This window comes from Gallus gallus, chromosome 4, assembly GCF_016699485.2.
Source record: "Gallus gallus isolate bGalGal1 chromosome 4, bGalGal1.mat.broiler.GRCg7b, whole genome shotgun sequence".
In the NCBI taxonomy this organism is placed as follows: domain Eukaryota; kingdom Metazoa; phylum Chordata; class Aves; order Galliformes; family Phasianidae; genus Gallus; species Gallus gallus.
The window spans coordinates 5,295,965-5,310,116 of NC_052535.1; the positions used below are offsets into that span (position 1 = coordinate 5,295,965).

The 14,152-nt window shown below is 45.0% G+C and overlaps 1 long non-coding RNA gene across 3 annotated transcripts in view; it reads right to left on the reverse strand.

Moving 5' to 3' along the window:
* Positions 1 to 1,195: 1,195 nt before the first annotated feature.
* Positions 1,196 to 14,152, reverse strand: part of LOC101748554 — a 51,433-nt gene continuing 38,476 nt past the window's right edge. Inside the window, exons 6-8 of one of the 3 annotated variants that reach the window (XR_005859521.2) lie at positions 9,031 to 9,117; positions 6,734 to 7,575; positions 1,196 to 4,871 (exon numbers count right to left, since the gene is read on the reverse strand). This is a non-coding gene — a long non-coding RNA (uncharacterized LOC101748554). Of the gene's footprint in view, positions 7,576 to 9,030; positions 9,118 to 14,152 lie in introns of all 3 variants that reach the window. The other 2 variants (XR_001464177.4, XR_212085.5) reach the window with 2 other exon arrangements.

The following is a 14,152-nucleotide window of genomic DNA, read 5'->3' on the forward strand; positions in this document are numbered from 1 at the left end:
TGGAAGACCTGCATTGCGTGGCCAAGCCCTCCCTACCTCAATCTAAAAGCTAAAGACTGCCTCGAGCACAGACAACTCTGCACCTCCCACACCTGTATTTGGGAGCTGCTGCTCATCCTGTCCCACTGCAGTACCCATGGACATTGGGTTGGGCATGACTGATGTCTTCTCCATTTCATGTCAGATGTTGAGAAGGGAAAAGCTGGCAGAGCAGGGGAGATCCTGTGCTATCAGAGCTCTGCACTGCAGGATGACCACAGGACAGGCCCTCTGTGTGCCGTGTAGTGCAGTGGAAACTCACCACCATTTTTGGGTTTTGCAGCCTCTTGTGCAGGCGGTAAGCAGGGGCCGAATGGGAGTGATGAAGCTGATGCAGTGTGTCAGCACTACAGATTGGCTTTTCTCTGTATTGCTGAGGTTGTGGTGTGCTGACAGCATCAGGCAGATGGCCAGGAGGGAAAGCTCAGCATCTCTGCCATGGCCACCTATCCTGTGTCCCATAACGCTAGGGCCTGCCCAGTGTGATCTGCCTGTGTGTGCAGCTCCAGGTTGACATTGGGAAGCGAGGGAGACCACAAGCATATGTGCAGAGCCTCAGCGCTTAGAAACAAAGGCAATGGCTTAATTAATGAGACATGTGTGATGTGGGCAGCTGGGGCTGGATGGCTGCTCACCTACCCCCAGCCTTCCCATGAGTGCATGCATATCCCCCTGTCCCTTCTGCCTTTTCAGTCTTTCATCTTGCCTGTTGGCAAGATGTGAGCATAGACTTTCTCTTTTTCTCCTTACACACTATATATATGTATATAAATATATCATTTATATAAATACGGATATATAAAATGCTATTCTGTCTAAATCCATGCAGACACACACACGCGAAGCATGTTGCAGAGCCTGTGGGAAACACTTTCTGTAATGGAGCCTACTAATTATAGCAACTCTAATGGCAGCTTCCCCCCACCCTTCCCTACAGCAACCAAGATCAAAACCTTTTTTGTTTAAAATATTTACTGTACAGCTTGCAAAGCTTTAATCAACGTAACATGACGTTTCCTTGCAGCAGCCAAGTAATAAATATGCAATTAATAGGGAATTGAAATACACCCATTAGCTGTTTGCAGAGTCTCTACTTCCCCACTGTAAAAATGCTTTCAGATCATTTAATGTTCCGCCTGCAGTCGGCAGAGCCGCCGGAGCACAGGGAGCACAGCAGCCCTTTGCCTTTTGGCGAAACCATGGCAAGGAACTCTGTGAGGTTTGCAGCAGGAAGCAGCCCAGCTCCTGCTGCCGTGCCGGGCCCAGCCTTTGTGGGTGCAGGGTAACGGCTTTAAGTTGCGCCAGGGGAGGGTCAGGTTGGATATAAGGAAAAAGTTCTCTGAAGGAGTGGTGAGGCATTGGCACAGGCTGCCCAGGGAGGTGGTGGGGTCATCGTCTCTGGAAGCGTTTGAGAAATGTGGAGATGTGGCACTGAGGGACATGGTTATGGGAATGTCTTGGGTACCAGGAGACAGTGTGGAGTTGGTGATGTCATGGCATGAGGGCTTGGGGCACCCCGCAGACCCACCCTGCCAACTTCCATTGCAGCCATGCGGGCAGCCCCTCACCCCAGGCACAGCACGTACCACCTGGGCTGAGCAGCCCTTCACCCTTTTAGGGGGAAGGAGGCCAGGGCTGGTGATGCTGCGGTGGGTTTGTGCACAGAGCATTGCTTGAGGTGATGCTGCTTCCTGGGGAAGCCTCCCTACCGCATGGCAAGGAGGTAGTGCAGAACTGTGTGCCTCCCAGCTAAGCATTAGTGAAGCTTTTTAATCTCTCACTGTGGGATTTCTTTTTTGCTTCTGCATCATGCCATAAAGTATTTCAGACAAGGTGACATTTTCCATCTGCATAAAGTGCTTGCAAACAGTGTGAATTTAACTTTTATTGGCTTGATTTAGGGGTATGGGAGTCTGCATAAGTCTTGGTCTTCCAACCTATAGTCCTGCACTTTAAGTGATGAATTAGTCAGTAAAATAAACAGGGCATTATCTAGCTGTACACACGTCTGCATCTTCCAAACAAAATTAAACCTTGTTTGAATGTATAAAAGCTAATGATGGTGAAATCAGCTTGGCTATAAATTACCCAAAACTCGAAACTAATCCGGAACTTTCTGGAAGCTTTGGAAATGCTCCATCTCCTGGAGCAGAGAACACACAGCACGCGGGATGGCAGTGTGCAGCCTCAGCCTGTGATGGTAGTCCATCCTTCTGTCCATACAGCTGTCCCTCATTCAAGCAGTGGATGGGGCAAGACACAGATGTTACCACAGTTCCCGTTTCCTTCCCCACATACTGAGGGGAAGATCCATCAGATACGATCAGCAGCCGTAGACAAATGGTGATGTCTTAATGGCAACCACTGTACTTGCAGCTGGAGTGTGATGGAATACTGATGGAGCCATTAGTACCCAGGCCGGGGATGTGATTTTATATTTCATTTAACCCAGAACACAACATGCTGCAATGTATATATTTGTAACTACTCCCTTGATGGTCTCTCTGGAGTATTATAAAGATTTATCATGTAGTGTTTGGTCAATACTAAATACCATGAAATGTCAGTAGAGCAGTTCTTGGAATTGCTTGAGCAGTAAATAATAGAATCCTACAATATCCAGAAAGGAATGAGCAGGTGAGCAAGTAACCTTAATGAAACAAAACAAAACAAACCCAATCCCTAACCTTTAAAAAAGATCAACACAGCAGCAAAGATCTTGTTATTAAGACCCCTTGACTTTTAATGAGACGTAGGTATATTTGTCATTTAAGTGCTCTGAGTAGGGCAGCCCTTTAGTCTGGAAATGCTGTGCCACAGATTTTTGGGTCCTGGCACCACGTTCTGTTCCCCATCACCTGCTGCAATGGAACCGGTTCTCCTCCTGCTCCATGGCCAGTGCCAGCTGCAAGCAGCAGAGCATCCTCTGTGTCCTTCCCTTCAGGAACCAGGCCCAGAGCAGCAGCTGCTGTGTGGGAGGTGGTGTGGACATCCCACCCCGTGCTGAAACATTCCTTACTCATCGCTTCCCTAATGGTGGGATTGCTCTAAGGAAACCTTCCAGGTTTTTTTTTTTAACAGATCAGAAGTTGGCTCCTGCTTAAACATATGTGCTTCTTTCCCTGCCTCTGACTTGCAGAATAGCTGCTAACTAACCAAGAGACAACATGGTGAGCTGAGGCTATTAGCGACTAATAATGCCATTTGCAGGCAGCAAAGGCTGAGGAGGCTTCCAGAGCAGTTAGCAGTCTGCAAGTATCTCCCAGAAATGCATGAGCAGAGCTCCTGTGCAGCAGCCAGAGAGCAATTATTCTTGGAAAGCACGTCTGCCTCATGCTTTAAAATCTCTGCTAGTGTCTAGAGTTTAAGAAATAACACGCTGAAGGAAAGCAGAGAAACAGGAGTAAAGGGCTGTGCATGCTGCGAATGAACAGGAGCACAGGCACTGCAGCTGGGCACTTGCTGGGCAGCAGCAGCCTGAGCCCAGCCTTGGAGAGGTGGTGATGCTTAAATCCCTCTCTGGCCTTCCCAAGAGCAGGATAGGGGCTCCTCACAAACCACGTTTGTTAGGATGAGCTGAAGTCAAGCCGGCATGTTTTTTTTTCTTTCTTTCTTTTTTTTTCTCTCTCTTTTCTTTTGGCTTTCCTGTGTTATTTTTCCCTCCAAACGTCTCATTTGTAGCAGATTATATTCCTAACGGGGTCATTTTGAGTGCAGCACTGTACGCAGCTCTGCTCTTTAAAGAACTAGCGCGGATCCTAACAGCTCTCCAGGCAGGAAATCTGGGGGGACCTCTGCTTTCCTGCTTACTGATCTAACGCCGGATCCCGAGGAGCCCATCAGCACAGTGTCTTGGTAGCAAATAATGACACAGGGAGCCACCGAAGGACTGTTTTATGGCCCAAACTTGTTAACTACAGAGAATACTTCTTTTGCAACATTAGTATAGTTTTTGGCAAATCATCATTGCTTGCTAGTTTACTCCACGTCTTTGCTTAACCACTCTGGTGCTATTTTTTTCCCTTTAAATGGCATATCTTAGTTCCTACATGGGACTTACTTATTCTCAAGGATTTTTTTTTTTATTTTTTTTTAGTGTGTGTGCTTTTTCTGTACGCCGTTGCATCTTTTTTTGTGCTTCAGTTATTTTAATTACGCATTTTATTTTAAGCACAATGTTTTATGACATCACTTGTTAATTGTTCAATTATCACTCTGCTCCTCCGCTGCTCTGCAGCATGCAGTAGCCTTGAAGCGCTGGAGGAGCGTGCCACGAACAGGAAAAATATGGCCTAAAGACCCAAAGATGCATTGTCGACAGTTCTGCGCTATTTAATTACATGCTGTTTGGCAAATAATTAGTAAGAAATTAGCTTCTTTCTCACTCTGGGAAGAGCTCTTCCAATTTGCCACCGGGCTCCGCCAGACGTGAGCTCCTGCTCGAGGCATCTCCATCAGCCGCGATGAGCACAGGTCAGGGCTGGGGGCCCCCATGGGGCTGCTCCAACAGCATCTCCCAGCATCACCACAGTCATCTCCAGCTGAGTGCTGTATCTGTGGCCTCCGACGCAGCCAGGTATGCACATTTCGACAGATGGATGAGAAGACTGCTGCAGTCTGTAGATGCAGATCTATTGAGTGGCTCTCTTTCAGCCTGAGAAGATAAAGGTGTTTCTCCTCTGACAGAAGGGCAGATATTGGTGCTGATATTGGTCAGTGCTGATGGAGGAAGCACAACCTGGCTGAACCTGGAGCTTGGTGTGAGCAGTGGAAGAACGGCAGCCTGACCCTGGTGACTCTGTGTGGCCAGGTTTGGGTGACATGTAAGAGATCTTTGGGTTTGGGAGACAAAAAAACTGATTAGAAGTGCCAAATTTCTCTCCTATGTCCAGCCCAGACTTCATTGTAACACTTATCCTCTGCCTAGCTGTGCATACTGTCATCGTTTTTATCAGAAGAAGCCCTAGGACAGCCTGTAAATTGCTTTACGACACCGAACTCCCCATTACATAGCTCAGACAAAGCACTCCAGGTGCTCCGTGGCATGCCCAGGTATGAAACAGTTTCATTTGCAAATCCTCACTGAATATTAATTTGGAAGGGATGAGTGAGTTGATGGCTCATCTTTCTATTATGAAAGCAACAGTTTGTGACCCATTTATAATGCAAGCCTGAAAGAAGTGAAGATGCCGAGACTCGCCATATATCGCTGCAGTATCTCACTTGTTTTACAGTAATTTGATGCTGCCTGAACACAGTAGTCGACCTTTTTTACTCCTGCTTGCAGGGTAGAACAGCAGGGATGATAAACCTTATGCTTTAGTTCAGAAATAGCACACATCAGTGAGAGCGACCAGGGCTGCACCACGGGAGAGTATGCATTGTGGCAGCTCACAGCAATCCCGATGACTGAGGTTTATTATATATACAAGAAAACCATATTGCCTGCTTGAGAAATTGTGCATTGGCCTCAAAGCCTGTTTAGGGCTTGGGTTTTAAACCCAAGATCATATCTGGGTTTATCTTTCCTGCAAGGTGTGATCTTGCAAGATCCATGAATGGCTCAGAGTGCTGAGAGCCCTGTGATAGTCCTACACCTTGAGTTGGCACCTCTGTGCTGCTGCCCCATCCTAAAGGCAAAACCAATCTCTCACTGTAGTCCGAGTCAAAGGAAATGTGCAATGGCTACCTGAGGTGCAAAGGGAAGGATGATGTGCATGGAGGAGTAATCTCGCTCTGGCCACTTGGACATTGTATTTGTGCTCTAAATTAGGAAACTAAAATCAACAGTAAGAGTATGCACACATCCTACACAGCCTCACTGTGCATGGTTTGTGGAGGGCCAGCTTTGTTCTTGGGGCAACAAAATCATGGGGAAAGGTAAACCTCAGCATGAAGAGCATGGAGAAAAAATAAAACAAAACTAGCTCAGGATGAAAGCAGAACTTGGGGTCATCCGGGTGCTGGATAGCATCTGCTTTTGTGTATACAGAGGGAAACATAGCATGAGTAATGGCTCTGAAGCTGCTACGCTGGATGTTTACTGCACAGAGACGACTGGGGCAAATGAGAGCATTTCCACTTTTTCTGCAGGTGATGCACAATGAGTGCAACTCTCACAGTGACCACAGACCTCAAGAACAGTGGGCAAGCGCCTTCCTTTTAGTGAACCACATCATCTCTTTCCAAAACCGTGAAGCCCAACCTCAGAGATCACAGGGATTTTTCCTGATTAAAGACCAGAATAAATTTTGGGGCCAGGTTGTCTGGCTGTTGTAGCGGCAAATGTGGGAAGAAGGGCCTCAGGCTATTTTCCTTGACATGGAAAACTTACATGACACATCGTTTGATGTGTTGATTCTATTTTTTAAACATTGCCTCGCACAGCAATGGGAGCTGGCTGCAGCTCAGCCAGCCCTGCAGTCCAACATTCTGCTGTGCAGGGCAGGAGCTGCACTGACCCCATATCCATGCTGGCAGCGAGCGCTCTCCCCTGTGGGCACGAGCATCTTTTCTCAGGTGGCATCCACTCTGCAGCACCAGGTAGTCATAATCCTCATGGCCCCCCTCCATGAGCTATTTACATGATCGCAGCCAGCCTTTGGCACCATTTCTTGTTAATGCTGAAGCAGTAACGGTGCTCTCCTACTGGCTGTGCTGCCACCAGCTGCAACTATACCACAGATAATCCCACCTGGCTCACTGCAAATTATCAACATGTGGGTCAGCCATGTGAACGGTTCTGAAAGATGCACGGCCCCACCTGAACTCAGACTCTGTGTGGTATATTCCAGAGGGAGCATGGCTCGGAAATTGCATCACATCCCCATTGTGAATCATGGGAAAGGGCAAATTCCAGTGGAGCTTCACTGGCACTGGGGCTCTTCTTCAAAGGCGACGACTTGGGAGGAAGGCTTTCATCGGAGGATCTTCCTGAGCTCTCCTTACATCTCATGTGCATGAAAGGAAATGCTCTGAAAAGAGGGTTGCTTGGGGGATTTGAAGTGGCTTTTGGCTGATGGGATCTCTGCCTGGTACTGTTGTGTGAGAAGGAAAAAACAAGCCTGACTGTCAGGCCCTGGGAAAAATGATGCAGCTTGTAACTCCTAAGAAAGTTATAATTCTATTTTTCTGCTTTGTTGCAGGTATTTTTTTTTTCCTTAGTTTTAAAAGCAAAACCAATCCTAAATCTTCAAGGTCAGATCTCTCTCTCTCTCTCTCTCTCTTTTTTTCTTATTTGCTTTTCCATGCTAACATTTCAGAGCTTGTGGACAGATCTTTGAAGATTATGTGAAAGGATAGTGTTGAAGCGCAGAGACAGCTGAGACTCTTCCAGTTGGAAGAATTCTCCAAACTGTTCTTCCTGACAGAGGCAATGGGAGATGGCAGATGGTGGATGGCATCTTGTTTATCAAAACAAAAACTGTGGGATCTCTTGAGGTGCTGGAAAGCCCATACAGCTGAAGTGAGAAGTTGTCCGTGTGCACTAACCAGCTATTTCCTCTGAACTGAAAAGCTGCTTCTTTTTGGTGCAACCTGCAGAAAAAGAGAGTGTAGACAAGCAGTATTAGTAGATGGGACATTGGTATTGTTCTGGGTTGGGAGATGAGGCCACTGGGGCTGCCAGATCTCTGACCAGAGCCAGGAACTCCAGGTTTTTGACTCCCAGAACCATCACTGAGAATAACAGCATCCACACAGCAGGCAACATGAATCCCACTGACAACCTCAGTTCCAGCCATGTTATATGGTTTTTGATCTGCTTTCTTTGTGTTTGGGCCTGTGGCATCCAGAAAGGGACCGGTATTCTCACCTTAATATCTCAAATATGTATTCAGAGATCATTTGATTGAAGATGATACAGCTCTATTATTTCCACATATGAATTTAGCTTGATTCTGTAAGAAATGCAGTACTTCAGCATTTCTAAATGTCTAACACTACCCAAGTTTTGGTCCAGAAAGAGCAATTTATCCAATTGCCTCCTGGTGTGCTCCACTGGGCTTACCCCAGCAGAAAACAAGATGCTCAAGATGCATCAGGTTGGATATTAGGATAAATTTCTTCATTGAACGAGAGGTGAGGTGTTGGCACAGGCTGACAAGGGAGGTGATGGAGTCACCTGGAGGTGTTCAAGAACTGTGGAGCTGTGGCACTGAGGGATATGGTTGGTGGGCATGATGGGAGTGGGTTTGTGACTGCTTCCCCCCATGGAAATCACAGTGGGTTGCACATTTTCCTGTGTTCCAACACAGATGTGCTCCCAAACAGATGTGGTCATTCTGGCACTGGGGCAAAGCCAGAGCAGATTCACAGATGAGAATGGAAATAAATTAGAATAAAAAAAGGTATGGGAGGAGAACTGGAACCATAATGTTACTTTTTCTTTCAAACTGATCAGTACGCACGTCACACAGTTGGATGTATGAATAGTAAATTATTCTATTCATTTCTTACTCTTGATGAACAGTAAATTAGTCTAATAACATTTACTGTTCAATTCATTGATTGTCAGAGGGAGATTAGAAGCAAATAGCTTTTAAGTCTTTCCAGCTGCAAACATTAGAGTTGTCTAAAGTTATGATTTTGGACTGCAATTAGCTGCAGCTCTCCAGCTCTGTCCCTATGGCACGGGGCATCCCCACACACCCCTGCTCCAGCCTAAGCCCAGCAGCTGGTACTGCTCAGGTAGAAAGCAAAAATAACCACCTGGTTAAAAACATCCACCCCAAAGCTCAATGGTGCAATGCAGCAAGAATAACGCCACGAGCCGTGAGGGTGGGGGCGGTGTGTGTGCAAAGTCAGGCTTTGCCATGGCATGAAAAGCCTTTCTCTTCTGTATCTGGAGGGCCTGAAGTGCTCTTACACAGGAGGACTTCAGTGAAGTTGCTGTACTGACACCAGTGGAATACAAGTGTGCGAGCGGCGACAACAAGGCCCATAAAACAGCAGACGAGTCGAGTGAATTTAAGACAGATTTCTGCCTTGTACCTGTTGTGCCTCCTGTTTGTCATCCTCCTGCCTGTGGCGATGGCTCCGTGCTGGGATTCGGTCCTATCAGTAGGAAGGCACCACCGGCTATTGAACAGACACAGAGTTACTTGTAGCCAAAAGAAACCATAAACAGCACAATCATTTCAGATGCTACCAGAGCTTGGAGTTGTTTATTACCTTTATCTACACCCTCAACCCCCCTTTCTTTCGCAAGGGCTGAAGGAGTAAATAGAAGTCGCTCCTCTTGCTATGCGAGTCAGGTTTTCTCTCTGCCAGAGACACCTGGTGCTCACTGCAGGCTGCTGGTTATGGAAACACAGGTGGAGGGGGAACCTGCCTGCAGGACAGCCCTGCACAAGGGCTCTGTGGCCGTGGCCCAGCAGTGCTCACTGCAGCTGGCACTCCTCGGTGCTTCATCTGCTGCAGCCGTGGCTCTGCTTCCCATGGGCTGCACGCAGCAATGACGTGCTGCTCAACATATTGCAGGGAAAGCCTTTTCCACTGCAAAGTGGAAATCTGTATTTATTTTTCTTTCAACTCCATCTGCAAGTAGTTGACTTTTGGTGAGATTTTCCCCTGGGAAGCCTGAAAAAGAATTTCATTGACCTGGAACGTGTCAGGTTTGGGCTGTGTTTAGTTTTGCATTCACCTGGGCTGCCTGCATTGAGCAGCAGACTACGATGATCTTTTTGAGGTGGACTCATCCCCTGGGCTGGTAGCAGCAGGGGAGGGAAGGGCAATATGGGGTGTAGAAGCTGCAGGGAAGAAAGGGACTATGACTCCTCTCAACTACAGAGAAGGACTAATTTCAAAGTAAGATGTTATTAAAAAAAAAAACCAAAAAAGTCCTCATTTCTATTACTCAGAAAGTTTGCCCATTGCGGGGTTGTTTTTTTTTTTGCTTTGTTTTCTCTCCTTCCCGTGCAGTGACCCAAAGTCACGAGAAGATATCAGAACTTGGGGGGAACTGGAATCGTGACTGTCTGGAAAAGTCTGGCTTTAAAAGCTTCACTGTTCAAGCATTTTTATGGTAGGGTTTTCAAATAGAAATATACACACACCTTAACAACAAAAGGCTATAATGACTGCATTGTCACTAGATGAAACTGTACTAAAAATAAATAAATGCTGTACTTTAGCATGATTCAGTAGGCAGGGTCCTTATTATTCTTCCACCATTCAAAGAAAGATTCAACTTCAGCATAATACACTCCATATCTCCCTGGCATCTCTCTTCCAACTCGTGCTTCTTTCCAAGTTTTTATCTACTTGTGACCAGAGATGGTTAAGAATAACCACAGTTGCGAGCATTGTGGTCACTGATGCATATTTTTAAGTGGTAGGACACAGTGAAGAATCTTGGTTTAAGTGTAATAAAAGTGAGGTCCCGGTTTGTTAATGAGGAGCATTGTCTGCTGCAGACACTAATTTCACTACAGGGTGCAGTCTTCAAACTTTTCATTCTAATTAGAATGCATTTCCATATTCCTTATCAATTTCTTCTCTTTCTGAAATCTTCTCAAATGACCTTTTTTTCTTCACTTATGAGTCATCCAAAGATTTTTATTTTTCCCAAAACAATCATTCAGATGCAACTGCATTTTTCCAGTAAACACGTTCAAAAATAAATGACCTTGCCAGCTCATGCCTACACAGTGGGAGAAGGGCATTAGCAGTGCAGAGGCAGCTACTAATAATACACAGGAAAATTAAGTACGGGAGACGACCGTCTTTGTCTAATTCCTTGAGCATTTAATTTCCAAATGCCCTGCAGTGGAAAGTGTCTCAAGCAGGAGCTTAATGGCTACCAATGGAATTCCAGCAGTGGGGAAACAAGTCCCAGCAGAACAAGGGGCACTGCGTGAGCAGAGGAAAATAGGTTATCTGCTAAGGAGGCATAATTTTTCTTTCCTTCAGTCCTCTACAGCTGTGTCCAGTTCCAATTTTTATAATAAAGCAAATTATTAACTCAAGTTGACGGATTGGTTGGTGTTGGTAATAGGCTTTCAAAATGATTAGTGATATACACTCATTACCCAAATTAAAAAGCCATATTAAAAATAATAAGAAGAAATGTAGCAGCATTATCAAAGTAATAATTTCTACTTAGTGTGTATCTTTCCTGAACTTTGGCAAATGTTGAATTATGCAACACAAACAGTAATCTGAAAGCGTTCTAGTTAATGATGGTATTTCTTTGCTATCAAATTAAACCAACACATTCGCAGTGCATCTGACTTAAACGTTTCTGCGAGTTCTTCGCTGCATGAGGAAGACTGCTGACGTGCTTTAGAATACTGTACCTCTACCCAAGTTACAAGGCCTAAGCCTTACTCTTCCCTGGCTGAATAATTATTAATGGGAAAGTCTTACATAACTCAAAGTATACCCAAATATTTGTTTTGTTATTCAGTGATTCAACCATCTCTGAAAAAAAAAAAAAAAGGCAGAGATGAATATCTTGACATCAATTAATCACGGTACTTTGTAATCCAGGGCTTGCTATAGTTCTCCCCAACTAACAGAATCAAACAATTGCTTTCATTTTAAATATGCTTTATAGATGAAAGCACATTTACAAAATTTCCTTCAGAATAAAACAATAATCAGGCAGCTAATTAAGCACATTGCAAGTTCTGAGCTTTTGAGTTAAAGACCTGTCCAGACTGTAACATCATTTTCACTTTGTTATTATATGCAGGAAGCTAATAAAAATATAAATTTGAAAAAAAATCACATCAGTGATTTGCCAGAGTGAATGTAGATGTCAAAAATGCTAATCTGGAGAAGCTGTCAGGAGTTTAAATAGATTTTTCACTGACTTGCCGTTCTTAATTATAGCTCAGCACCCTGTACAGGTTAAAAATGCTGGGTTCCTTCGAAACAAACTATGAGCTCCTTACCATCTCATCAAATTCTCCTTCTCTTCCTTTCAAATGGATCAATCAGATGCCAACACATAACATTTTTTCACTTACGTCTTTTCTTAAGCTTCCTTATCCGCTGCAATTATATTTTTACCCAAACCTATCCTGAAGGGGATAGAAGAGATTTCATGGAAGAAGCATAATTGGCAATTGAGCTTGCTCTTTCTTGGGCTTATTTTATGAGAAAAGATAGCGTTTTGTATTGTAGGAATTCAGCACTTACTTAAATTAGGGAGTATGCTGGCTACTTAGTTAAATAATCTGCAATAATCAGGTCAGGAGGGAATAGCACACAGCTTTCACTTATTGTTTTGTATTAATTTTTCAGATAAAACAATTCTACGTACTATCCAAGTATTTCAGAAAGCATCAAAAAAAGCTGCAAAACAAAGGACTGACAAGTTGCTAATCCAATCCTCTGACTGTCACAGGGTGCGATATAAAAGAGATCCTTTGTTCTTTTAGAGCTGATTGAGCTCCATTAGTATCCACACTCAGAGCCCTGGGCACAATATTAATGCTAATACCGTTGTTACGGAGATGGAAAGCCGTTAAGATTGAACACAGCTCACAATATCATTGGACATATTCATGCAGCATGTAGTGTGGTGAGATCCGATAGCTCTGAACCTTTCTAAAGAGAAAACGAAAATCCAATTAACATCTTCTGTGTAAACCTCCTCAGCTACTTTCACTGGAGATGACCTTGGGCAGCTGTGTTGCAATTTTGCCAAAACCCCAATTATGTCTTTAATTCAGCAGCGTCGTCGGGCTTTGCCAAACAGAAGGCCTGGCTCGGCAGCTCGCTCCTTGTGCTGGGTGACAGTCGTCACATAAGTCTCAGCCGTTGGCACACTCTGTGCTGAGCTGCAGCATGCATGGTCAGCAATCAGCCTTCAGGCTCTACAAACCCATGGCCACACTCAAGCCAACCAGCAAAAAAATTCCTTTTTTTCTCCCTCTCCCAGCTCCAGTTAAAACCCCGAAGCTCATACATGCCCTTCCATTGCGTCTTGGCCAGTGCTGATGGGGCAGATGGCTGGCGTGACCTGGAGAGCTGGTAATTAATTCCTGCTGATGAAGCATGCAGAGAGGGGAGGAGAGGCTCCACGTGCCTTGTTCAGGACTTCCCTCCTGCCAAAGGAGGAATGGAAGGAAGAAAGCACACCTCAGTACTTACAACCTGCCCTCCTTATCTCTCTTTTTGACAAGCAACCCACAATTAGACCGGCAGATACTGCAGGATGATGAGTGCTCATCCTGGTGGCCAACACGGCCTCAGCCTTTTCCAGCAGCATCCACACGAAGATCTGGTCTTAATCACCAGGAGCAGGACCTGTGAAGAACCGAAGACCTTGTTGAGAAACAGAGCATTAATTTCCCACCAGCACGGGGAGCTCCTGGATGTAAGGCTTTTCCCTCTCGTGACTGTTCAATTAACGAGGAAAGAGGTAAGAGATTTGTTAACAGCTGTGCTACTGCCTCAGAGACCTTCAATAGGAGCTGTAAGTTGCACGCAACCTGAAACACTACGGCTGCTGTCAACACCACGACTGAAGGATCCCCCAAAATAAAGCATTTTGAACTCTTTCCTTTCATTTCCTTTTCATTATACCAGGGTGATACTGCCTTATCTCAAACACACACTTGCATATTTGCACACTATAATGGAGAAACAGCACTACATACAGGTCCCTAAAAGTAAACACCAAACTCTGCATATTTTGTACATAATTAGGGAGATTCTTCAGGATTTATTATTTTTTTCCCCAAAGCTGTTATTGCTTGATTTGGCTGTCATCTGTGTCACTTCCATGGAAGGCTTTACTCTTTTAGAAGAGGAAAATCAGAACAGCAAGCTAATAACTTGTTACAACAGTGAGATTTAAGGAAGGGAATAATGAAGTAGAGCTGCTGGCATCACAATGGTTGTTATACCATTAGACCTCCTTAAATGAAACAGTTCAGGATCAGCCTCTGCTTTAGAAGGTGTCCTTGGGACTGACCAGTACCTGATGGACATAAACATCCTTGGAGTACTTGTATACTTGTTGGCCAGGTGTGTATGCTTTGGGCTGAAAACTGGCTTCAAAATTGGCCTGAAAGGAAAACAGCTTCCCCATAGATTCCCCCTAGTCCAATATCAACCAACCAAATTTAGTCTCAACCTTATCCTTTTGATTTAATTTCCT